Here is a 26,119-nt window from a genome sequence, read left to right as displayed (position 1 = left end):
GTGAAGAATGGAAGTGGATGTATGTGAAAGAATGGATGTGGATGTATGTGAAGAATGGATGTGGATGTATGTATGTGAAAGGATGGATGTGGATGTATGTATGTGAAAGGATGCATGTGAATGTATGTGAAAGAATGGATGTGGATGTGTATGTGATAAGTATGGATGTGGATGTATGTGAAAGGATAGATGTGGATGTGTATGTGATAAGTATGGATGTGGATGTATGTGGAAGAATATATGTGGATGTGAATGTGAATGTGATAGATATGAATGAGAATAGAGGCGATGAGATGTGATGTAAATTGGATAGATATGAATGATAAAGGATGTGAATGAATGATATGGGATGTGAATGAATGTGTTAGCATGTGAATCAGGATGTGAATGAATGATATGGGATGTGAATGAATGTGTTAGCATGTGAATCAGGATGTGAATGAATGATATGGGATGTGAATGAATGTGTTAGCATGTGAATCAGGATGTGAATGAATGATAAGGGGTGTGAATAAATGTGATAACCTATGAATCAGGATGTGAATGAATGATAAGGGATGTGAATGAATGTGATGGCATGTGAATCGAGATGAGAATGAATGGTATGGGATGTGAATGGATGTGATGTGATGTGAATCAAGATATGAATGAATGAGATGCGATGTGAAATGGATGTGATAAGATGCGATGTAAACTGGATAGATGTTAATGAATGTGATGAGATGAGATGTATGGGTAAATGCGAGTGGATGAGATCTGATGAGGTTAATTGAGGAAAGAAGTGTTGAGATGGAAAATGATGTGATTGGATGAGAATGGGAATGCTTATGAAATGAATGTGGATTGAGTAATGTAGATTGATGTGGAAAGACAAGAGATTCGTTATCGAAATTATATTTATGACCTATTTTTAAATGACTATTTTATGTCAAGAATGCTGGGGAAGCATTTTGACTATCTTGTGAATGAGGTCGTGGAGACCTAGCTGATAAAGTTGCAAAACAGCTGATGGAGAGTCAACGGAGGACGTCTCGCGTAGCAAGGTCCGTTGACAAGCCTCGGTTCAATTTAAATGGTGAGCTTCCAGTACGGTGGATGAGGGACCAAGAAAGCGGCCTATGAGTGAAGCACTAAGTCACCTGCGAAGGATCCTAGAGGGTACTGACTATAGGGTGCTCGTGCTCTGGGGGTCGCCAACGATACCCACACGTGCGTCGTGGAAGATATTGGAACAAGGAGTAAGAGTTGTTTTCTAAATTCGGGCATGGATCTGGTTGATTGATCTTGCTGGTCCTCAATGGATGAGTCCATGGCTCTTTTATATGGATCCGCTGGTTGATCTTGTTGATCTTCAAAGGAGATTCCATTTTGATATGTGAATATATTGCCAGTTACTATGAGCTAGGAACTATCGAAAAGACCCGTGAGTGGACAGGTGGTGAGCGTTCCGGTGCCAATGATGTCATAGGTACACCGATGAAGGAATGATTGGAAATAAGGATTCAACTGGAGATTTTGACGATTATGATCAGTGACTCAATGGTTTCACTAAAAGATTGTTATTAGAAGATGCTGATTCTGTGAAAAAGGCAATTTTATATTGGGTGTGTAAGTGGTGTGACTAGTTTTAAGTTTGCATGAATTTCCAGCTAGGGGACCTGGGAACTTTTTCCCTAGTATCCGGGACAAAACCTAACCAAATTCCTAATTGGATCCCATCACTACAGTGGTTGGGCAGTTGGCTAACCCATGGAACTAGATCGGGTTAGGTTGGACTGATGGATCCCTAAAATGAGACTAAATTTTTGTTGGTACGATAGATGAAATAAATCCCAGATAAAAATTGTTCTATGGAAAAGAATCAACGGCTATGCCTCTCAATGAGGAAAAAAGAGTTGGTCTCTATGATCCAAGTGCAATCTTTCCTTTGATCTGACTATGGGACTTACGAGTTTGGTCAGATCAGTTCAGTTAGTTAGACTACGTTAGAGAAAAGTTATCCTGGAGGAATCGCCCGTGCTTTTCGGGCAAAGGAAGTTTTTTCGAGTTCGGTTTTGGAAGAACCGATGGATTAGTCTCTTGTTTGGATATCCTTGGGCGAGGCCCCGAGTGTGGGACCGTGCCCCGTGCAAGAAGTGCTACTTCCGCTACTAGCACCCCAGAATTCGTTGCGCAGTGGGGTCAAGGATCTTACAGGTAAGACCTATTTCTATCTTACAGTGGGAGTGTGGTCTTCTAAATTACTCTTAAAATCAAATCACTCATAGAGTGACTGACCTTAAATTGGGCAACGTCTATTCTTGACTCCTAGAAACAACGCTTTTTTTCCCATCTATGCAAGGCACAACCACTGGCCTAGTACTCTAGAGTAGAGTTGCCCAGGGACCTACTTACCTAGCACAAAACTTTTAATTAATTTGTTAGAAAGCTACCCGACTAATCGGGTCCACCTGTCTATAGGATGGTGCCATCAAGGCATTCCATCCTCCCACTTTCCACCCAACTCACGCATCAATTTTTTTCTAATTAGTCCTACCATGCTATGCGACATATATAGACAAGTTCCTTAATTAATGACCTTACACATTGCTTGTTTAAATAGCCTTTAACAATGATACAACACTAATAACAAACAAGGAATTCAAAAAAATAGATACAATGTTCAAAATTATCTGTAGCCAGATCCAAGCTCTCTTATTCCTTTACTTTATTCTGTCTGATGATCTAGAATTCGGCCTTTCGGCCTCTATAGACTGGGCGATCCCTGTGGGACCATACACATCATCGGCAATTGGCCGAGGACTCAAGCCGGCCTGTTGCCCTCTCAAGCTGCATCGCTTGATCCTCCTGCTCCTCAGAGGGATGTCTACACACACACACGCTAGGGTGGGCTTATTCATCGCACTAGCCTAGGCCCGCAGAACTAGGCAGCATCCACAATACTCACCTAAGCTGTCGAGTCTCATCTTCTCAATGGTAGGAGGGATACCTTGGGTCAACTCTGGGTCTTGCTAACGTTGCCACCTAAGTACATAGCACGAAAATGGGGTCAACATTAAGGCAAGGAGAAGATGTACCTATACTTTTAACTTAATCAAGATAACAACACAATTGCTTAACTAAACCATAGTATACAAGAGACAACATCATTTTCTCAAGAAAGCAACAATTTCACAAGAATATTGGTATTTTTTCAAAGCAAGGAAAAGTAGTAACTTCTTTCTTACATAATTAATGTTAACATTAAAAGTCAATAAAAAAACCTCTTTTTTAGCTAACCTAGCCATTAGTTCCTTGTGGAATTTCCAAAGGGAGAGTTGGGCTACATCCGAGGCATTCTCTCCGGGGTCATCATTGTGCACACCTCTCGAGCGTACTTTGGCATCTTTGAGGATGAGTCATTCTATTCACCTTCTCGTAGCCTACATCGGCGTGAATTTAATGCTTTAGTCAGATCACAAATCGGAGTTCGTTTGCTCACTTTATGAGCACAAAACTCCTAGGTGGGAACCACCTCTAAGAGCCAAAGAGCCCTTACTAAAGTCACCGCGCAAATGGAGGGGGGAGGTGACCTTAAACTAGAATTTGGGGAAAAAGGTTGTACCTACAGGGAGAGAGGGGGAGGAGCAGCTAAGGACACCCTCTACTCAACACAAGGGTGAGATGATGAAAAAAATTATGCAGAGCTTACTTGGAGATGCAGAGGGTTGTTGGGTATATTCCTGCACAGAGTGTTGGTGGGTACGAGCTGTCGGGTGCAATCTCTGGATAGAATGTCGGGCACGGGTAGCACAGGGTGTTGGGGTGTCAACCATGGGGGTATTGGGGGGTTTATATGGGAGCTGGTATAGGGTAGGGTGCAAGGAAAGGGAGAGCAAAGCGGGGTGCAAAGGACGGTGTATGGTGAAAGTACACCAGTCTGTGGTTGCATGAGTTTGGGGAAAGGGATGGTGCCTGTACACGAGCAAAAGATGAGGTGTGCATGTACCTTCCGGGTCAGTGGGGTAGCATAGGTATCCACGTATCAGCCAGTGGGGACCGTAGGTTAGGGCGGTTGGCCTTTGGTCCTTGCATGGCCATTGTATGAGCGCCCGAGTATGTCGACATCTTTTTGGGGTGGAGACCTCTTTTTTGGGGCACCGACTGAGATATGCGTGTCGATGCGCTAACGACTGCGAAAACTTTTTTCAGCAACAAAAATGTCCGAGGTGTTTCCCTCGTCATGGGGGTGCAGACCATTTGTCAATCAGACACCTGGTCATGCATTTATTAGGGTCTAAAGTTTACCATATTTTAATTGAAAATAACTAAAAAATTTACGTAAAGGCTTGATCGGGTGTCTGTTTTGAGTGTTGTAAAATCCTATATTAGGGTAAAATTACACAGACTCCAAATTTAGACTCATACTTTTAAGATTCCAAGTGGAAATAGCTCTATTATTAAAATTGATGATTTTTACATCATAAAAAGACCATAAATTTATCTATCAAATGGGCATATATTATTATTGAAGATGGGCATGTTACATCCTTCCCCCCTTAAAGAAATCGAGATTTCCTCATCTCGTCTCATGAATACATGGTAATTTTTTAAGAGTATAGCCTCATCTTCCCAAGTTGCATCTTTCCATTGTACTAGATGTTCTATAAGAGTTCTATTACACCTTCAATAACAAGTCCTAGGAACTAAGATTGGCTATGATACCAATTGTAAGGTTCCCCCCTTCCTAAATAGGGGAAATCGTAAGATATTCTACTAAGTCTAAGTCGAGAAATCTTTCCTACTCATTGACACCTTGACCATGTAAAGATACAAAGATATGATTAATAGGTAAGACCTAGTTCTATTCCACAAGGGGAGCGTGGTCTTCTAAACGACTCTTAAAATCAAATCACTCAAATCACTCATAGAGTGACTAAACTTCCACAAGGGGAGCGTGGTCTTCTAAACGACTCTTAAAATCAAATCACTCATAGAGTGACTACCCTAAAATCTGGCAACCTCTATTCTTGATTCCTAGAAACAATGTTTTTTTCCCCATCTATGTAAGGCACAACCGCCGCTAACACATTGAGGTACATTACCACTTCATTAGGGAGAGAGTCTTGGCAGGCGACATCGACTTGGCTTACATCAGAACATAGGATCAAGTCACTGACATCTTCGCGGAGGCCTTGGGAGCTGAGAAGCTCTGCAGATTTTGAGATATGCTTGGGGGAGTGTTGAGATGTCAAGCTCAACATGAGGTGACACTCATGAGGCACCTGCATGACCATTTGACATTTACATCACTGGTGGCGGGTTTGGTAGCTGGCACCAACATATCTTTGCCAACCAGAGATTCTACAACTGGACTACACCGACTAGTCCACATCTACCCACTCCTCTTAGCATGTTCACACTATGGACCGCTTGTATATAGTCCATTTTGTTCTCCCCTTCATCTTTTCATAGCCAGATCTAGGCTCTCTTATTCCTTTACTTTTCTTTTTTGATGATCTAGAATTCGGCCTTCCAGCCTCTATAGATTGGGAAATCCCTATGGGACCATACACCTCGTCGACAACAACTGGCGAGGACTCAAGCAGGCTTGTCGCCCTCTCATGCTTCATCACTTGATCCTCCTTCTCCTCAGAGAAATGTTTACATGCTAGGGTGGGCTTATTCATTGCATTAGCTTGGGCCCGCAGAACTAGGTAGCATCCACAATACTCACTTAAGCTAGCGAGTCTCATCTTCCCAATGGTAGGAGAGATACCTTAGGCTGATTCTGGGCCTCGTTAACGTCACCTCCAAGCTACATAGCACAAAAACGGGGTCAACATTAAGGCAAGGAGAAGATATACTTATACTTTTAACTTGATCAAGATGACAACACAGTTGCTTAACTAAACCATAGGATACAAGAGACAACCCCAATTTCTCAAGAAAACAACGATTTCACAAGAATTTGGGTATTTTTTCAAAGCAAGGAAAAGTAGCAGCTTCTTTCTTACATAATTAATGTTAACATTGAAAGTCAATCAAAAAACCTCTTTTTTAAATGATTATTAAGCTAACCTAGCCATTAGTTAGGGAGAGTTGGGCCGCATCCTAGGCATTCTCTCTGGGGTTATTATTGTGCACACTTCTCGAGGTGGTACTTTGGCATCTTTGAGGATGAGTCATTCTATTCACCTTCTTGTAGCTCACATTGGTGTGAAGTCAGATCACAAATCGGAGTTCATTTGCTCACTTTATGAGCATAAAACTCTTAGGTGGGAACCACCTCTAAGAGCCAAAGAGCCCTTACTAAAGTCACTGCAAATGGGGAAGGTGTCCTTAAACTGGAATTTGGGGCAAAAGGTGCACCTACAGGGAGAGTGGGGGAGTTCTCCCTTAAGTCTATTCACACCGCAAGGTGGCGGGGGGCAGCTAAGGACACCCTCTACTCAACACAAGGGTGAGGTGATGAAAAAAATTATGCAGAGGGCTTTTGTCTACAGTCCTGCACAGAGTGTTGGGTATGGGTTGTTGAGTGCAGTCTCTGGACAGAATGCCGGGCACGGGTAGTGCAAGGTGTTGGGGTGTCAACCATGGGGGTGCTAGGGGGTTTATATAGGGGTTGGTACGGGGTACGGGTGTAGGGAAAGGGAGAGAAAAGCAGGGTGCAAAAGAATGGTGTATGGTGAAAGTACACCGGTCTGTGACTGCATAAGTCTGGGAAAGGGATGGTGCCTATAGGCGGGCAAAATATGAGGTACACATGTACCTTCCGAGTCAGTGACAGCATAGGTTTCCACGTGTCAGTGGCCAGTGGTTGGGGACCGTATGTTAGAGCGGTCAGCCTTGCATGGCCATTGTATGGGCACTCGGGTATGGCGCTCGGGTATGTGTATCTTTTTTGGGGGGGTAACCCATTTTTTGTTACGTCGGCCTCGATATGCATCCCAGTGTGCTGGTGGGCGGCTGTGAAATTTTTTTTTTGGTGAAAATGTCCAGGATGTTTCCTTGGTCATGGGGGTACATACTTTTCTTCAATATACCTTGTGTGTCCCATAAATTTTTGGGTGGCCTTTTGGCTTCCTAGTCTCTCAAGTTCCAAAATAACTCCGATCTTTCCTACATCTCTTGTTATCCCATTTTTGGACACAAATTCTAAAATTCTCCCATGCCAAACCATGAATTACACTTGTCTAGGTTCAAACACAATCTATAGTATTAGCATCTTTGCTAACCACTCTAGTTAACATTACTTTTCAAGAATGGCAATGCTTATTGTACTCATCTTTTGTAACTGCACAAAGAGCTTAATGTAAAAGAGACATGGGATGACCAAGCTTACGACTTATGTAATGTCGATCAAAAAAGAATAGTTGTACATGGTAAATTTTATGGTTTAGTACTTAGGGTTTGTGCCAAACCACTAATTCTGATGGAGATTAGCTTCATTAGTGTCAAAGAACACTTTGTTTGGTGATTAAGATCACCATTAGTGTTTAAAAACACGATTAGTGCTTAAGAGCACATTTCTAGCATCTAATGACACTTGCATTGGTGAGATTAGATTCACCATTAGTGTTTAAGAACACTCTTAGTGTTAAGAAACACTTTGGAATGCCTCCCCTTTGCTGGATTAGAAGCCTTATTCGTGTTAATCAACACTATTAGTGCTTATAAGCACACTTTGAGAAGCTTTGTGCACTTGAAGATGTTGATGAAGCTTGATGACGTTTTGATGAATAAGACTTATGAGCACCTCATAGTGTATGCCAACAACTTCAAAGAATTTGGAGCAAAGCCCTTTCAAAATCAAAACTGAAAACTTACATAGAAACCCATTGTATTCAAAAGAAAATCATTGTATACTCATTGTATTTTCTTTTGAATACTCATTGTATTCAAAAGAAAATCAAAACTGAAAACTTACATAGAAACCCTATTTTCTTAAAGGATTGTCTTACGCCAGAATGCTGGTGGAGGGAGCATTTGGTATATGTGTTTTTCTAAGGGAAGTTCGGTTGCAACAGCTGGCGACGGGGAGTGTTCAAAGGACGGCTCACGCGGCAAAAACTTGCCCAGGTCTTGACCAGCCTCGGTATGGTGAAAAATGGTGTGCTTCCAGTACAATGGGCGAGGGCCGACGAAGCGGTCCCTGAGTGAGGTGCCAAGACACCTAAGGAGGATCCTAGAGGGTTCTGACCAGGCGATGCACGGGCTCGCGGTGCTTTTAGGACACCCATGCATATGTCATGGAACTTCAATGGAAGATATATATATATATGTATGATGATGAGAAAGTTATTGTAATCTGTTTACTGGATCTCGTTGCCCAGCTGGTCTCAACGGAGAGTCCAGAGTGATACTATTTTTTGTGAGAAATAAGGATTGAATGGAAATTTTGAATTATGACATCTGTAACCAATAATTGTTGTCAATAGATTGTTTTAAAAGTTAAAGTTTAAAGAGGAGTGTGTGCGTATCTGTATTCTAAAGTAAAAGTTAAGAAAGGCATTCAATTATAGATGGGGGAGTACTTGTTTGGTTCTACTAATTCTAGTTGTTGGGCGGTGGCTAACCCATGGGCCAGATGGGGTTATGCTGGAATCAGTAGAGTTTTAATAATAAAATTGATTAATAGGAATACGCTTAGAACTCGAGTAGTTAATTAAAAGCCTAAAGACTTCTCTAATGAATAGATCAATGGCTGTGCCTGATTCAATTAGGGAAAAAGCGTTGATCCCTTCAAGTTAAGTCTGTAATAGTTTCCCTTCTATCTGGTTTATTCAGATGAAGGTTAGTTCAGTATCTTGACTTCGTTAGAAAAATTCGTTAAGAAAATAAAAATGGTGGAATCGTCCCCGTTTTTCGGGCATGGAAAATTTTCCCGGTTTCGGTTTTCGGAATGACCACCATCTTAGTCTCATACCCTTGACATTCGAGGGCGAGGCCCCGAGTGGGAAACCCTGCCCCGCGCATGAGGGAGCTTCTTCCACTGCCAGCTCTGGGAATCCGGTGTGCGGAGGGGGCAGTGGGATCTCACAGTTGGTATCAAAGCCCTATTGTAAATTTACGTAACAACAACAAAAATTGCTTAAAATTTTAAAGTAAATCTGGGAAATAATGTTTTTGCTTGTTAATATTATGTTGAATGAACTTCAAAAATTGAAAACTCATAAATTGAATTGGAAATTTATAGATGGATACCCCGAATCTATCTGGCATTCCTGAACTCTCCCAGAGTCAGGATATGATAGTTTTTGCATTCGAGCACCTCATCAACTCTGCTACGACTCGAGTAAGCAGAGTGAGACTCGCACGTCATTTTGAGAGTCTTTACTTTCCTAATCCTATAGAGCGACGTCGGTATATGTGGTTCTTTGGAGGACGATGTATTAATATCAGTACCAATCAACGTCAGAGGCTCAGGCACGCAAAATATTTCCTTAGCCATGATTCTGATAAGACTAGGGTTTGTTCAGCATGTACAACTCTTTAATCATTCACCCAAGAACTTCAGAATTTCGTACCGAGTTTTTAGGCTTCTTAGCCGCTTTATCCCTAGAAGTAGAATTACAGCACCTCTTTTCTGTAATGAATCATGCTTATCATGGCATGTCTCCTTCGCAGTTTTGCTTCTTTATGCGTACGCAATTGACGGCACAGTGATTTACGGAGCCGTGATGCTCTATGTATATATCGAAAACTTTTGATAATAAATGAGGTTTTGCACCAAAAAAAAACCAAATTGCTTTCATGATTGTGAATATGGTTAATCTTGTTCGAGAAGTATGATGAAATAATTATCTGTCTAAAGATAAATCTCAAAAATTAAATAGTCATAAATCTGTTGTCAAAATTAAGTTGACAAAAATCTTGTTTTGTTAGAATCATGAGGCGCGTGGCCCGTGCAAGGCAACCGGATCCTCTAACCAATGACAAAGAGTTAGATTCGGATGTTTGAAAAGCCCTGCACAGATCCCAACCTGGTCCCTTCAAGGGTGAAGGGGAGCAGTTAGGTGAAGTAGTGGAAAAGTGGATTGAGGCTATGGAAGAATACTTTGATGTAATTGGCTACAATGAGAGAAGCAAGATGGCTCTTGCGAGGTTAAAGATAGTGGAAACAGCCAGGGTCACTTGGAGGAATCACTGCGAGACTAACCGTCTTGACCGGAATACCCAGACCTGGACTGATCTTAAAGCTTACCTCAGAAAGAGGTTTTGTCCTCCGGGCTTCCTTGAAACTAAAATGAATGAGTTCTTGGAACTAAAGCAGGATAGCCGGACAATTGAAGAGTACCATCAAGCTTTTGCCCTTCTCCTCAAATATTCTCCACAATTGGATGAAGAGTAGCTGATGGCCAGATTCATCCAAGGAATGAACGAGCCATTGGACACCTTAGTGAAGAATGCCAAACCTGTCTCAATGGCCAAAGCAGTAAGAATGGCAAAGGACTGGGGAGTTTGGTGAGGGCGTATGTGAAGTGTTGGCGGGAGAGCAGCTCGTTGATGGAGAGGTTATGTTGCAAAAGGTTTAGACAGATGCTTCTTCCTCGATGCACATGTGGGTATCCTGGGCGGGCACCGTATGGTCAGCAACCTCTAGGCTTCTTTGTAGGTGACCTAGCGCTTCACTCATAGGCCGTTTCCTTGGCCCCTCATCCACCATACCGGAAGCTCACCATTTTAACCCAACAGGACCTTGCCATGCAAGACGTCCTTCTTTGACTCATCAGTTGTTGCAACATTTTCCACATAGGTCCCCACCACGACCTCATTCCATAAGATAATCAAAATGCTTCCCCAGCATTCTTGATGTAAAACAATCTTTTAAAAACAGGTTTCACATGCAAATAAAGTCTCCAAGCAAAAGTCCTATCTTTCCATATCATTCCATCATTTCACATCATTCCTCATCATTTATCATTTCTTCAAATCATTTCTCATCATTTATCATTTCTTCAAATCATTCCTCACCATTTCTCATCATCCCTTATGTTTTGACATCATTCAACATCATTCCACATCAATTCACATCACCCCACATCATTTCCACATTCATTCACATCATCCGACATCATTTTCACATCATTCAGATCATCTCACATCATTTTCACATTCATTCACATCATTTTCACATTCATTCACATCATCTCACATCATTTCCAAATTCATTCACATCGTCCCACATCATTTCCACATTCATTCACATCGTTCCACATCATTCCACAATCATTCACATCATCCCACATTCAATCCACATAACAACCCACATCACTCCACACATCAATCCACATCAATCTACATATCAATCCATATCAACCTCATCAATCCACATCAACCACATCAATCTGCATCGTTCCACACATTCCATATTCTTCCACACATCACTCCACATCATTCAACACATCACCCACATCATTCCACACATCACTCCACATCATTCAACACATCACCCACATCATTCCACACATCACCGCACATCACTCCGCACATCAATCCAATTTCCACAACCAAGATGGTCTCTTTTTGCTTTGAGCGAATCAGGTTTAATTATCAACTTTCCTTGATATGGTTATCAGAATTTTTGTTCCACAATCAACCAAGTTAAGAGTACAGTTACTCTACTTTTTATATACTGATAGAACTTTCTAAGTCTCATCCAATTACTTGGCTTAGTTAAAGGCAACTTTTTCTCGACTCAATTCAATTAAGTCTAAGTTTCCGTTCACTTTTGGATCCTCGATCCTTTCAAGAATTCTAGATTCCTTTCCCAGGGAATCTAGGAATAAGTCAGTCCCACAAGTATTTACATTCATCCAACTAAGCATGTTTCTGGTCTTTTTCTAGGAAATCCTTTTCTCGTTCAGAATGTACCCAAGATTATATTTTTTGAGAATCTAGATGTATACTTCATAATTCCAAAAGTTAAATGTGTTCATGATTCCTCTTTCTGATGATTAAAATTTATCCATGTTTTCTCGATGCATTCCTATGAATATTTTCACTTTCTTACCTCAATTTTACCAAAAGAAAATATGCTCCATATTCTTCTTTTTGAATAAAAGATTTATGCATATGACCTCATGGGATTTACAAAATCAGTTATACCTATAATTCCTCTTTCAGCATAAAACATTTATGCACACATACTAATTCATTTTTATCTAAATGAATTATATTCATAATTCTCATAAATTGAATCAACCTAAAAAATTTGTGCATAACCTTCTTTATTTTTCTAGTAAATGAATAATGCTCAAAACTCCACTTTCAGCATAAAATTTATTATATGTAAATTTATTTCCTAATGAATTCACATATAAAACTTTTACCATAGCTTCCTCGCATTCTCTATGAAATGATAATCCTCAAAATTCCACTTTTAATATAAAAATTATTTATGCATAAATTCATTTTCTAATGATAAAAATTTTACCATAGCTTCCCCGCATTTTCTATGAAATGATAATACTCAAAGTTCCTCTTTTAGCATAACATTTAGTTTATGAATAAACCTTCATTTTCTAATGATACAATTTTGCCATATCTTCCCCACATTTTCTATGAATTGAGAATGCTCAAAATTCTACTTTTAGCATAAAAATTATTATGCATAAATTCATTTTCTAATGATAAAAAATTTGCTATAGTTTCCTAGCATTTTCTATGAAATGAGAATACTCAAAATTTGACTTTTAATATAGATATTAGTTTATGCATAAATCTAAGCTTAAACATAAACATTACTTTATCTAAACAATAACATAAATCAAGAAAGGCATGGTTTTAAGAGGAAACCCATAAAATAAAATGCTTCCCAAGCATGTGAGAGGTTGGGAAGAAGATTATCATTAAAAAAGAGAGTAAATATCATTGTTTAGGCTTACCCTTGGTGTGCTTTATTCTTTACCTTGCAAGAATATGTGTAGCCCTCAAGGAAGAGGCCTGGCCACCACCAAGGGAAGAGGGTAATCTCCAAGAGAAGAAAAGGTTTGGTGAAGCACCAAAGCTTCACAATTGAGGGGCAAGGTAGAGGGATAATGGAATTACACTAAAATGAAAATTACACTAGCATGTAATTACACTAAGATGAAAATACAAAGGAATGGGGGTCTATTTATATGTGAGGGAGGCCACCAACCAAGTCCAATTGGGATCTAGAGGCTTCCAGCTTCAGGTTGATCCAATTTGGATAAGTTTTGGACTAGTTAACCCCATTTTTTTGATCTAGTTTGGAAGAGGTGAGAGGAGAGATAAAATAATATAAAGGAATGGGGGTCTATTTATATGTGAGGGAGGCCACCAACCAAGTCCAATTGGGATCTAGAGGCTTCCAGCTTTAGGTTGATCCAATTTGGATAAGTTTTGGACTAGTTAGACCCATTTTTCTGATCTAGTTTGGAAGAGGTAAGACGAGAGATAAAATATCTCATTTTTTGAAGTAAAAATTGGAGTAATGATGAGAATTCTAGGTGCCTCCTTCATGAGCTTCACTCACCCTCCTGAGGTGTCAAAATTTCCATTTTTATACTATTAAGTGCCGGTACTAGTCAACTCTTCATCTTATGTGAGAATTTACTCATTGTTGGTGGATTTTCTTTTATTCTTGCATTTTTCTTATTCAAATGCTTGGATTAATCCTATAGGACCATTAGAACACTCTTTGGACCTTAATCCATAATTTTTTGAAAATAGGTACCCCTAGGCTAAGGTGTCCAGTGCACATATTAAATTAATTTTTAATGCACATTGGAAAACTATTTTTGGACTTCTGTTTCAGGGGATCACTTCCTATTGACTGGAAGAAAATACTTATCGAAAAATATTTCAAAACTGTATTACCTATCTCTAGAATATTTTCTCTCTCTAGACCAAAAACAAGGAAAAACAAGATCTTTTTCCATTCTGAAGGGGGGATGATTACAAGAGGCTAAAGGGGAGGTGCTTACATCTTTACATCATTAAAAGCTGGATGGCAGAATCTTACATCCCTACCCCACTTAAAAAACACGACATGTCCTCATGTGCTCGGACTCTGGGTCGCCAAAGATACCCACACGTACGTCGGGGAAGATGTTGAGATATCGAGCTCATCTAGTGAGGCGGTGGACACTAATGACCCGCCTGGGGGATAGGCCCCACACTTACACCACTGGCATGGTTGGTGAGATCTTGGGTGATATGCAGCCAGTGGGATGACAGGCTGTGTGATAGCCATTCTAGAGACTGGCATAGTTATAGCGCCAGCTCATTTAGTTGGGTTCACACTATAGAGAACCCGTGTATGTATTGGTTGAGTACCTTTCATATTGTGTGTACTCTTATCTTTGTATATGGTGTGTTGAGTGTTGTGTGAAGAAGAAGAAGATTTCAGCCTCTCACCTTGTGTGTTCTCTATTAGGGTTTTGTGAGTGTGTGTGTGCTTGCAAGAGCTCAAGCTCTCTTCCTCCCTGCATCTTTTCATGGTATCAGAGCCTGGTTCGTGCTAAGGGCTGAGTTGCAAGCAAGAGAACCACAGGAAGCGGTACGAGGGTAAGAGCTTCAACTACTCTTCCTTATTTGTGTTGGTGACTACACCCTTGTCGGGAGCCCTATGGGAGGCACCAGCAAACAATCTCTGATTGAGGAGCTTTCTTCGCGGGAGTAAAGCTATAGGGCAACTATACTGGGCCGAAAACGCATTTTGGGCGCGTCTAGACCTCCGTTTTTCAAAAAGCAGGCGATTTCAAGCACTGCGAGTAAATCATCGATTCTCTGTAGAACTCTGTTTTAAGAGCTGCAGGAACACAGATTGACTGTGCAGACACTGTGGGTGCTGCAAAGAGGTTAACACTTGCCATTGGGTGTATGTATGCACGTTGAAGTCACTGGTTGTGACATTTGAGAGTACTATAGTACCGCTGCAGGAAATACAGCAGTTTGTGCAGGACAAACCAGAGTGCTGTTTCTGGTAAAATTGTGTGTTTGACAAGATGTCAAATGATGGGATAACCCAGATTGTGGCTGAGAAACTAGATAAGAATAACTTCCATGCTTGGAGGTTCAGGTTGATGAATTTCCTAATGGGAAAGGGCTATTGGGACTATATAGAAAGTGAGCATGAAGAGGCACCGGAGATACCGGACATAAATCCTACTGCTGCAGATGTGAAAGAGTTTAAAGACTGGAACCAAAGAGCCAGGAAAGTCATGTATTGGCTCTCCATTAGTATACAGGACACCATGATTGGGCACATTCAGGATGCCAAGTCCCCCAAGGAGGCGTGGGACACCTTAGTAAAGCTCTATGAAACAAATACCAAGGCACGTAAGATACAATTGAAGAATGAACTTCATACTGTGGAGAAAAAGAGCATGTCTGTGAAATGACTATGCATTGAAGATAAAGGGTATTGTGGAATCCCTTGCATCTATTGGTGTGTCAGTAGATGATGATGATAAGGTGGAGGTCTGTCTACGTGGTCTCGGGCCACAATACAAGGCGTTCAAGACGTCTATTCAGACTCGAGAAAACATTCCCAACTTTACAGATTTGGTGTTTATGCTGATTATAGAAGAGAAGAGCTTGGGTGAAGACCAACAGTCTTCACAAAACAAAAACAGTTCAGAGCAACAGGCCTTCTACACAAGTTCAGGAAGAGGACGAGGTAGAGGAGGCCGTGGACGCTGTCAAGGAGGTGGCCAAACACGTAATCAGAATTATGGATAGCAGCAGCAACAACAGTCCCAAAATCAACAACAACAACAACAACACACAGGTGGAAGAGGCAAATTCAGAGGCAGGGGGAGTCAAAGAGGCCGTGGAAATTGGCAAAGGCAATATAATGATACACGTGAATGCTATTATTGTGGTAAGCCTGGACATGTGCAGGCAGAATGTTATAAGAAGCAAGCTGACATGCAAAATGGGAAAGTGCCGCAAAACAACTATGCATCCTCCTCAAGCAGAAATAATGAGGATAATGAAAGGTTGTTTGTTATGCAGCATGTTGTGAATGCCATGTCTGAAAATGTTGATGCAGCACAAAAAGATGATGTATGGTATGTGGATTCAGGTGCTTCGAACCACATGACAAGTCATGGGGAGTGGTTCAAGGAGATGAAAAACCCGGAAAGACCAGGTTTTGTGGAAACAGGGGATGACACTGCTCATCCAATTGCCCATGTTGGAGATGTGCCATTGTCTATGCAGGATGGCAAAGTGAAGTACCTTGCAGATGTACTTCACGTTCCGAACATAACAAAGAATCTGGTTTCAGTTGGCCAGATGATTGAGCAGGGTTTGCAGGTTCGGTTTAACCCTGATGGTTGTTATGTTGAAGATTTTAAAGACAAGTGCAGGTTGGTTGCAAAAGGCAACAGAGTGGGCAGAATGTTTACATTGAATGTAGACATGCCTGAAATGAGTGCTGCAATGTTTGCAAAACGGTTCAGGAATTGTTGCAGACACAGACATTTGGCATAAAAGGATTGGACATATGAATGTGTAGAGACTGAAGTCTATGTAGACTAAAGGAATTGTGACAGGGCTGCCAAAATTTAAAGTGGAAGGTATGCAGAAAATATGTGAAGCATGCCAATTTGGGAAGCAAACAAAGCATGTGTTTCCACGTAACAGATATGTGAGCAGAAATGCACTAGATGTTGTGCATTCAGATGTATGGGGTCCTACGAAGACCATATCTATGGGAGGCTGCAGGTATTATGTGACTTTCATTGATGACCACACAAGGAAAGTGTGGGTATATTTCATGAAGGAGAAGAGTGAGGTGTTCACTCACTTTCAGAATTTCAGAGTTTTGGTTGAAAAGTAAACAGGGAAATATGTAAAGTGCCTAAGGTCAAATGGAGGGGGAGAGTACTTCTCCAATGAGTTCTCTGAATTTTGGAAGAAGAATGGTATTCGGAGACAGTTTACATGCAGATACACTCCACAGCAAAATGGAATTGCTGAGCGAAAAAACAGGCACATTGCTGAGATTGCGCAAGCATTGATGGAAGAGAAGAATATGCCGCATAGCTATTGGGCTGAGGCTGTTTCTACAGCAGTATACATCATGAACAGGACTCCAATTGCAACCATACATGATGTAACTCCAGAGGAGAGGTTTACTGGCAGAAAACCAGATTTGTCTCATCTAAAAGTCTTTGGATGCATTGCATATGTGCATGTGCCAGATGAGCTGAGAACTAAGCTGGATCCGAAAGCTAAAAAATGTGTGTTTATTGGATACTCCCTTAAGCAAAAGGGATACAGGTGTTATAACCCTGCTACACGTGAGTTGAGGGTAAGCAGGGATATTGTCTTTGATGAGATGAGCAGCTGGTATGCTGTTGAAAAAGAAGCTGTTGGGGCTGATGTGAGTGGAAGTGTGGTTGCACAGAATGCAGGTCAGCAATCACAGTCTTTGAGTGGACCAAGAGAGTCCTCATCTAGTGGGTCTGTTGATAGACCATGGAGTGGCAGGCTGCGTCATAATACCAGTCCTGCAAATGTGATTAGTATATCACGTAAAGGAAAAGAGAAAGTGGTTGAGCCCCTTGGTATGCCTGACATTTCTGCAGGGCATTCATTCTCATGTTGATGGAGAGTCTAGTGGCTCAGATATGAGCCTTGATGAGGAGCTTGGGATCCCAGCTATGAGAACACCTGGTGTAAAGAAGGCTATGGAAGCCATGAATGCAAAGCTGCGAAGATCTGGGAGAGTGAAAAATCATGTGCAGAGATTTACCTATGATGGTTATGTGGCACATCACTATGCATATATGGCAAAGGTTGTGCAGGTTGTTGAGCCCACATGCATTGATGAGGCTGTTGGAAATGTGTGTTGGGAGAAAGCTATGGATGAGGAGATGGATGCACTATATGGAAATGAGACTTGGGATTTAGTGCAATTGCCTGAAGGCAAGAAAGCCATTGGATGCAAGTGGGTGTACAAAGTAAAACATAATAGTGATGGAAGCATAAACAGGTACAAGGCTAGATTGGTAGCCAAAGGATATGCGCAGACATATGGCATTGATTATGAGGAAACTTTCAGTCCAGTTGCCAAGATGGCAACAATGAGAGTTGTGATAGCAGTGGCTGCATCACCAAAGCAATGGTCTTTACATCAGATGGATGTAAAGAATGCATTCTTGCATGGGGATTTGCAAGAAGAGGTGTATATGTTGCAGCCACCTGGATGTGGGTCACCCCGAGCATGTTTACAGGTTGAAGAAAGCCTTGTATGGCTTAAAACAAGCACCAAGAGCATGGTCTGACAAGATTTCTGAATATCTTGTCACTATTGGCTTTCATGTAGCCAATGCAAATTTCTCGCTGTATGTGAGACATGGTGATAGAGGGGTTGTGCTTGTTGTCATCTATGTAGATGACTTGATCATTACGGGGGACCATGATGTAGAGATCTTTGATGTAAAGATCTTGCTTAGACAGAAGTTCGAGATGAAGGATCTGGGGGAGCTCAGATATTTCTTGGGCATTGAGGTGATTAGGTCACCACATGGTATTGGATTACTGCAGAGACAGTATGGCTTGGACATGTTGTCCAAGTATGGTATGACAGGCTGTACCATTGGATTAGAATGGCAAGTTGAGTGCAGATTCAGGAGAGATCTTGGAGGATCCTACTATGTATAGGCGCATAGTGGGAAGCTTGATCTATATGACGATCTCTAGACCAGATTTGAGCTATACTGTTGGGTTGGTGAGTCAGTTTATGCAGGTTCCACGGAAACCGCATTTGGATGCAGTGAGACGCATACTGAGGTATGTGAGGTCTACTTTGCATTGTGGATTATTCTATGAGACTGGGATAGAGATATGTGTACATGGGTACACAGATGCTGATTGGGCTGGTAGTATCTTAGATAGAAGATCTACCAGTGGATTCATGTTTTCTTTGGGGAGTGCTGCTGTGACTTGGAGTAGCAAGAAGCAGCCTACGGTTGCTCTATCGAGTACAGAGGCTGAGTACAGAGGAGCTGCTATGGCAGCATGTGAGGTAGCTTGGTTGAGGAAGCTACTTGCAGATTTGGGTCTATCAGTGGATAGACAAGTTGTCATTTTCTATGACAACATTAACAGTATACAGTTGGCCAGGAACCTAGTCTTTCATGCTCGTACAAAGCAGATAGAGGTTCACTACCATTTCGTTAGAGAGAAGGTCTTGGCAGGAGACCTTGACCTTGTTTATGTCAGCACAGAGGATCAGGTAGCTAACATCTTCACCAAAGCATTGGGTACAGAGAAGCTCCGCAGATTCAGGGCTTCACTTGGTGTATATGAGATGGAGTTGAGCTCGAGGGGGAGTGTTGAGATATCAATCTCGTCTAGTGAGGCGGTGGACACTGATGACCCGCTTGGGGGATAGGCCCCACACTTACACCACTGGCATGGTTGGTGAGATCTTGGGTGATATGCAGCCAGTGGGATGAAAGGCTATGTGACAACCATTCTAGAGACTGGCATAGTTATAGCGCCAGCTCATTTAGTTGGGTTCACACTATAGAGAACCCATGTATGTATTGGTTGAGTACCTTTCATATTGTGTGTACTCTTATCTTTGTATATGGTGTGTTGAGTGTTGTGTGAAGAAGAAGAAGATTTCAGCCTCTCACCTTGTGTGTTCTCTATTAGGGTTTTGTGAGTGTGTGTGTGCTTGCAAGAGCTCAAGCTCTCTTCCTCCCTGCATCTTTTTAGAAGATATTGGAACAAGGAGTAAGAGTTGTTTTCTGAATTCGGGCATGGACCTAGTTGATTGACCTTGCTGGTCCTCAACTCTAGGGAGGAGTAGAGTAATAGTGCATAAAACACTATCAACCATTTACAAAGGGGGAGGCTTTATCTATAGGAAAAAGTGAGCCTCTAACTAAGCAAACTGATTCTAGAATTTTCCAGATTAGTTAGGAACCTTAATCTAAAATTTTCAAAAAATCTGGACCCTTAGGCTAAGGCCTTTTGAACAAATTATAATTTATTTCTAATGCACCTTCTGAAATTCTTTTTGAACTTCTATTTCACGGGAAATCATTTTAATAAGAAGAGATATATTTCCATCCAAAAATATCTAAAAATTGAATAACCTCTCTCTAGAACATTTTCTCTCTCTAAGCCAAAATAGGTAGAAACAAGATCTATTATTATTCTAAAGAGGGGTTTGATTATAGGGGAAGATACTGGACATCGCGAGGGACTGGGGGAGGAATCTTATAATCGCCAGTGATAATCAAGTCATCCACATAGATGACTAATAGCATGATCCCTCTATCTGTCTTTTTCACATTTAGTGAAAAATCCGCATTGGATATCTGAAATCTAATTGTAACAAGATACTCCCTGATCTTGTTTCACCATGCTCTGGGTGCCTGCTTCAAGCCATACAAGGCTTTGTGTAACCTACACACAAAATCTGGATGTGCATCACTCTCATAACGTGGAAGCTGCATCATGTACACTTCTTCTTGCAAATCACCATGAAAAAAAGCATTCTTTACATCCATTTGATTGTAAAGACCAACCCTTTACTTGCAGCCATAGCAAACGACAGCTCTCACAGTTGCCATTCTTGCAACTGGGCTGAATGTTTCCTCATAGTCTATGCCATAAGTCTGCGCATAGCCCTTGGCAACCAATCTTGCCTTGTACTACCTGCTCACTATACCATCAACATTGTGCTTGACTTTATACACCCACTTACATCCAATTGCCTTCTTTTCCTTAGGTAAAGGCACTAACTCCCATGTTGCACTTGCATCCACCAATGCTGCCATCTCCTCATCCATGGCATCTTCCCATTTATCAAAGTGCGCAATATCATCACCTGTTTCTACATATCCTAGTTTTTCCATTTTCTACATATCTCCAAACCACTCAGCATGACTAGTCATGTGGTTAGAGCCGCTAGAATCCACATACCATATATCTTGTGACATATCCCCTGTTATGGAACTACGCATGTGCTGCATCACAAACATCTGCTCACTTATGTCATCACCTCCATGTTTGCTAGATGATGCATAGTTGCCTTGCTGCAACTTCCCACTTTTAATGTCATTCTGCTTTTGTAGCAGTTCTTTTCCATGAGTCCTAGTTTGCCACAGTAATAGCACTCTGTGCTATTTGCATTTTAATTTCTTTGCCAACCACCTCGGCCTCTTTGGCTCCCCCTACCTCTAGACTGGCCTCTTCCACATGTGTATGATTGCTGTTTGTGAATTATTGGATTGTTGTTGTCCAGAATTTTGAATTCCTTGTCGGCCACCACCTTGACCTTGTCGGCCACCACCTTGACCTTGACCTCGACCACGGCCTCTATCTCTGCCTCTACCTGAATTAGAGTAAAAGGCATGTTCCGATGTGTTCTTGCTTTGTGAAGAAGAGTCCTCAAGTAAAGCCTTTTCTTCTATGATGATCGGCATAGATATCAAGTCCTGAAAGTTGGAAATATTCTCCCTAACTGCAATGGAGGTCTTGAATGGTTTGTACTCTTTGCCAATCCCATTCAGACACAGACACTCACCAAATCATCATCCTTCACTGATACATTGATAGACCCAACGGATTCAACAATGCCCTTGATCTTTAAGGCATATTCATTGATGGACATGCTTTTCTTTTGCAAAGTATGCAACTCTTGCATTAACTGTAACTTCCTTGCCTTTGTGTTAGTCTGGAACATCTAAACCAGATTCTGCCATGCAATTGTTGGAGTGTTTGCATCTTGTATGTGTCCTATCATAGTGTCTGTGACACTAATTGAAAGCTAGTACATGACTTTTCTTGCACCCTAATTCCAATCCTTGAATGCCTTTATATCTACAGGACTGGCATTCTCCAAGATAACTATGGAGGCTTCTCATTGTCTCCTTCTACATAATCCCAAAATCCTTTACCCATTAGGAAATTGGTCATTCTGAACTTCCAGGCATGGAAGTTATTCTTATCCAACTTCTCACTAACAATCTGATTAATTCTGTCAGACATGTTTTTCTACAGTAGCAATCAAATAACCTGCAAAAATAGACAACTTCTATATGCAACCTGTAATACAGTAGTACCTCTTGTAGCTGTTGCAGTAGTGGTACTTCAGCACAGCCTATGTGTCACCAAATGCGACTAGAGTACATGTACATACACCCAGTATCAACAATACATGTGTAAACCCTGTTTGCACTTCCAAAATGCATTGCTGCACTGCAATAACTAGATTTCGAGCAAAAATAGTTCTCTACCAGAACTTCTAAAAAACATATAGCAACGAAACGAGGCCCGTAACATGCCCGAAACGCAAATCTGGCTGAACGTATTGATGAGATGAGTAGCTGGTATGTTGTTGAAAAAGATGTTGTTGGGCTTGATGTGAGTGGAAATGTGGTTGCACTGAATGCAGGTCAGCAATCACAGTCATTAAGTGGACCAGAAGAGTCCTCATCCAGTGGTTTTGTTGATAGACCATGGAGTGGCAGGCTGCGTCATAGTACCAGTCTTGAAAATGTAGTTGGTACATCACATAAAGGCAAAGAGAAAGTGGTTGAGCCCCTTGGTATGCCTGACATTTCTGTAGGGCATTGTCTTGTTGATGGAGATTCTAGTGGCTCAGAGATGAGCCTTGATGAGGAGCTTGGGATTCCAAAAATGAGAACACGTGGTGTGAAGAAGGCTATGGAAGCCATGAATGCAAAGTTACAAAGATCTAGAAGAGTCAAAAAGCAGAGGCTGACTTATGATGGTTATGTGGCACATCACTATGCATATATGGCAAAAGTTGTGCAGGTTGTAGAACCCACATGTTTTGATGAGGCTATTGGAAATGTGTGTTGGAAGAAAGCTATGGATGTGGAGATGGATGCATTGTATGGAAATGACACTTCGAATTTGGTGCCATTGCCTAAAGGTAAGAAAGCTATTGGTTGTAAGTGGGTGTATTAGGTGAAACATAACAGTGATGGTAGCATAAGCAGGTACAAGGCTAGATTGGTAAGGATATGCGTAGACACATGGGATTGATTATGAGGAGACATTTTTCCCATTTGCAAAGATGGTAACTGTGAGAGTTATGATTGTGGCAGCTAAAGGTAGGTTTTTAAAAAATGCTTTCTTGCATGGTTACTTGCAAGAAGAGGTGTATATGGATCAGCCACCAAATTTTGAGGATACACATCACCCAGAGTATATATGTAAGCTTCATAAGGCCTTCTATGGGGGCTGAAGCAAGCTCTACGAGCATGGCATGACAAGATTGTTTGTGTATCTTGTCACTACATATGGCAGATGTAGATCAGTCTTTGTATGTACGCAAGAGTGATAAGGGTATTGTATGTACGCAAGAGTGATAAGGGTATTGTAATCATCAACATATATGTAGATGATCTTATTGTTGGGGGTGACAACTTGGATGCAATTGAGCTTATGAAAAGTCTTCTCTCAAGTGGAAGTTTAAGATGAAGGATTTGGGAGATCTGTGTTACTTTTTGAAAATTGAGGTCATTCACACACCTGAGGGTATTTGGTTATCACAGAGACAATATGCATTGGACATGTTGTCCAAGTATGGGATGGCTGATTTTAAGCCAGTCTTGGTGCCATTAGATCAAAATGGCAAGCTTAGTGTGGATGCATGTTATGTGTTGGAGGATCCCACTATGTACAAGAAGATTGTGGGAAGTTTGATCTATGTCACGATCAGCAAGTCAGATTTGAGCTACACTGTTGGCTTAGAGAGCCAATTTATGCAGCATCTGTGCAAACCACATCTTGATAGTATGCAATGCACACTTTGGTATTTGAGGGCCATTGTTGATTATACATTGTTTTATGCAGCAGGTGTACCATTGGAGCTATATGGGTACACAAATGCAGATTGGGCAGGTAGCATCTCAGACAGGAGATCTACCAATGAATTTATGTTTTCATTGGGGAGTGCTGTTGTGATATGGAGTAGCAAGAAGTAGCCCAAGCACAGAGGCAGAGTACAAAAAGGCAAAGTACAAAGGAGCTGCGGTGGTAGCATGTGGGGTAGCTTGGTTACACAAGCTAGTTGCTGATTTGGGGTTGCATGTGGAGAGAAAGATTGTCATATATTGTGATGTCAATCTTCGCAGTCTATAGTTGGCCACAGGAACCCATTTTTTCATGCACGGATGAAACACATTAAGGTGCATTACCACTTCATTAGAGAGATAGTCTTGGCAGGCAACATAGAATTGGCCTACGTCAGCACATAGGATCAGGTTGCTGACATCTTCACAAAGCCCTTGGGAGCTGAGAAGCTTCATAGATTTTGAGATATGGTTGGATTTCATGAGCTAGAGTTGAGCTTGAGGAGGGGGGGGAGTGTTGAGATGTCAAGCTCAACATGAGCTGACACACTGTTTGACATTTATATCACTGGTGAGTTTGGTAGTTGTCCACTGATATATCTTTGCCAGAGATTCAACAGCTAGACTACACTAACTAGTCCATATCTACCCACTCCTCTTAGCATGTTCATATTATGGATCGCTTGTATATACTCTATTATGTGTGTTAGTCACTTTATCTTCTTCGTAGACCTCTTTTATTGTGTGAAGAAGAAGAAGAATTTTTAGCCTCTCACCTTGTGTGTTCTCTTCTAGGGTTTGTGTGAGTGTGTGTGTTCTCTTCTAGGGTTTGTGTGAGTGTGTGTGTGCTTGCAAGAGCTCAAGCTCTCTTCTCCCCTGCATCTTTTCAGGTAGAAAGAGAGAAGGCCTTGAAAAAAGAAGTGGGGGATGAGGGTGATACTCGAGATGGGGAGTTGGGGAGGAGGTATGTGTAATTGTGGCAAGAAAGGGGCTTGTCCAGATAAAGGTTATGCTGGAGGAGGTTCAGTCGTATGCTTCAAAAGTGGAGGTCAATGAGTTGGCATGGCCTTTGTAGGGGGAAGGCGAGGATTGGGAGGTCTGTGGTTATGTCCATGAAAGCGTCCACTTTGCAATTGAGGGTGGTGAAGGAGGGGGAAGAAGGGATGGAAGGGGGTTGTGCTGCTCGGGCCTCCACCTCGCCCAGATGCTCTTCCATTTGATGATGGCTTCAGAAATCTCCTTGTGTCTAAGAAAATCCCTCTATGTCCAGTCAAGGGCTCCCTCCATAGCCTTGGCTCGATCCTGGGCATCTTGGGCGAGGGTCACCAATGATCGATAGCTCGTGGTGTGCCCATTGAGCTACTTTATAGCTATTGGAGTTGCTACTAAAGGTCTGTAATGTGGGTGAGGGCATGCCCAAGTTGTTGAGTTTGCTCATCAAACCTCCCTTGGAGCTGCATGTTGAGCAAGTTGGATTGATAAAGGTCTTCAGAGACCTGACGCTCATCAAACCTCCCTTGGAGCTGCATGTTGAGCAAGTTGGATTGATAAAGGTCTTTAGAGACCTGACGCTCATGTGCCTTGGCTAGCAGCATCACCCTCTATGAAACTTGGGCCACTTCTTGGTTGACGATAGATGCAATCCGTCATCTACGTGATCGTATCAATAAGGCGATAGGCCAACATTAAAGCACATCATAGACTTGTATTGCCATTTATTGTAGGCTTTTTTTTAAAATAATCTATTTCTTTTGATCTTCGCTCCTGAACTATAATTTGTCTTGCATCCTTTCGACAAAGGGGTAATAGCTATGTCCTAAAGGTCAACACACACATGGCCAGGTGTCAAACATTAAGATGGTTTGACCCTAGACCTAAGACAATCGTATTCCAAGGTTAACTAAAGACGTCATGCTGCCTAGGAATATTTCCAATAAAGTTAAGCTCATTAATGATTTACACTAGCATGCAAGCAACTTCAAAAACTAAGTAGTACATTGACAATTTCCATTCTCTGGCCATATGTGAAAATCCCAGTGCAAAGTTTGGCATATCCCGATGGGTTGCGTGCACACTTTTGGTGTAAGCTTGGCTAGAGTGGAAACTGCCTGAGCGTGCCTAGTGGAGGTTGTTCACTATATTCTGTTGTGCGGTATGGGGGGAAGAAGGTCCAGCCTTTGTGAATGAGGGGATATCTGTGAAGCAATCCGAAGGTGGTGTCTCAAATAGATGTTGCTGAAAGAAGTCATGTTTCTATTTTTCGAGATCCCCACACTGAGGTGTCAAAATTCAATTTTTTTAATTCTTTTCTTTGG

This window comes from Cibotium barometz, chromosome 8 (genome assembly GCF_041138505.1).
Source record: "Cibotium barometz isolate CiBa-2024 chromosome 8, ASM4113850v1, whole genome shotgun sequence".
Classification (NCBI taxonomy): Eukaryota; Viridiplantae; Streptophyta; class Polypodiopsida; order Cyatheales; family Cibotiaceae; genus Cibotium; species Cibotium barometz.
Note: the sequence above shows the minus strand (reverse complement) of the source record.